Here is a 2,439-nt window from a genome sequence, read left to right on the forward strand (position 1 = left end):
TGAGTAGCTGGGATTACAGGCATGTGCCACCATGCCCAGCTAATTTTTTGTATTTTTAGTAGAGACGGGGTTTCACCATGTTGACCAGGATGGTCTCGATCTCTTGACCTTGTGATCCACCCACCTCGGCCTCCCAAAGTGCTGGGATTACAGGCTTGAGCCACCGCGCCCGGCCCTGGATAAGCAAAAGTTTAACGTTTAATGGTCAGAGCTGGTGACCATATAGGAAAACAGGCCCTTATGTATTGGTGGAGGGAATGTAAATTGGTGCAGCCTACTTTGAGAATAATTTGGCATAATCTATCCCTTCAACAATCATTGCCATTGCTAGTGTGATATTGTTGTACGGGACCGAGCATAGAAAGTTAGCACCAAGACAAAAGTATGCCAGATTGCAGGGTCATTTATTATGCCGGCGACCACAGAGGACTCACATCTCTCCAACCTGTGGCATCGAAAGGAGGGTGCCAAGACTTTTTATACCCAAAATCCACCTTCAGAGTGGGGGTGAGGAGCGGGGATGGGGATGAAAAGGCTTCAGACATTCCGAGGGCTAGTGGATTCTGTAAATTACCTCCTGGGCAGAGATGAAGGTGGGGGTCTCTGGACATTCCAAGGGCCAGCAGTTATTGTGAGGAGAATGGGGCAGCCGTTGCAACTTATTTAAAAAACAGTTTTGCATTTTTAAAAGCTGGCGTTGCTCAGGTTCTGGCTTTAGGCCAGCACAATATCACAATATTGTGCTGTAGCTGGCCTAGAGTTAGAGCCTGAACAACATCATTTTATAAAAGAAAAAGCTGTTTTTTACAATAAGTTGTAACGGCTGCCCCATTCTCCTCACAATAACTGCTAGCCTTGGCTACTGTAAATAAAACTGCTAGTTTGCTCTGCAAACCAGCCACTATGTAAAGCTGCTTACCTTTTCTTATCAGTAACTGCCAGAATTGCTAGCCTTTGCTTACCGGCAATTGCCAGACTAAGCAGCCCAAGCTAGTTCCATCCTGGCTCCTGTGACTTGTAATAAGCAACTAAGGTCTGTGATTTCCACCTTAACCAGATAACGTGTAAACAAATGTTTATCTTGACTACTGTAAACCACTTAACTAACAAACGGAATGACAAAAGTCCCCTGGCCCTTGGAATGTCCGGAGACCCCCACCCTCATCTCTGCCCAGGAGGTAATTTACAGAATCCACTAGCCCTCGGAATGTCTGAAGCCTTTTCATCCCCATCCCCGCTCCTCACCCCCACTCCCAAGATGGTTTTTCGGGTGTAAAAAGTCTTGGCACCCTCCTTTCAATACCACAGGTTGGAGAGACGTGAGTCCTCTGTGGTCGCCGGCATAATAAATGACGCTGCAATTGCGCATACTTTTGTCTTGGTGCTAACTTTCTACGCTCGGTCCAGTACAACACTAGGAATTTTCCCTTGGAAATACTTTCACAACTTTTACAGGATCAGCAACGTTTTAAATAAAAAGTCAAAAATAGTACTTCAGTCTTGTTAGTTCAGTCCATGAAATTAATTTTTGCTTTACTTGATATTCATGAACATTTCAGGTCTCATTGAGTCCTGAAAGTTTTTCCTCTATTCTGATGTCACAACCTCCAAAGTTATCAGAAATGTGCATTCAGGAGCACCCGTTAAGAATTTTATAGCTGATTATAAAACTACCTTCTAAAGAGGACTGAAACAACAATTGTCCATGGGTGACAGAAGAGTTTTAGGGCAGCCATAGTCAAAGACACAACTGACACCTTGTTACCTCTGTGGCATGCAATAATTTAATATAATAATTATTACTGATAGCACACACTAAGTCATATCAAAATTATAGGAGTTTTCCGTGATTTTGGAACACATATCAATAATATATTTATACAAATACAGCCCAAAGAAAACCAAACACCATTTCATATTTGACAATGGTTTTTGTATAATTTCTATACTAAAAACAAACAAACAAAAAAAACCCAAACAAGTCATTTTTGGACTTTAAGGAACTTTATACCTTAAAGGATTAATTAGGTCAGAAAAAGACATGATTTATAATTTATAATCACTTCAGTTAAATGAATGACGTATTTCACAATGACCTGTAATCCTATTTTGTAAAAGGGCAGTTTGGGATAACTTGGGGCCCTGAGCACACGCTCACCTCTTCCTCGATAGTCCCTGGACCTTGAGGAGTTGAATACCTTTAATTTCTGTGTCTCCGGAATGCATTTTCTTTTTATTGGCATCTTTTACCAGGCCTGAAGATGAGGCTTTAATTGCTGTCAGTGTTTAAGATTTAGCAGGACGTGCTGTCCTTTTTAGACCCAGGAGTCGAAACCTTATAACTCAATGTGACAAGGACTTAAAAGCACATATAGAAAGATATAGGGATGTAATAACATTAATTTAAAAAATTGTTTTAATCTCAGTTTTTTCCTAAGC

Source organism: Cebus imitator, unplaced genomic scaffold (assembly GCF_001604975.1).
Source record: "Cebus imitator isolate Cc_AM_T3 unplaced genomic scaffold, Cebus_imitator-1.0 Scaffold858, whole genome shotgun sequence".
NCBI lineage: Eukaryota > Metazoa > Chordata > Mammalia > Primates > Cebidae > Cebus > Cebus imitator.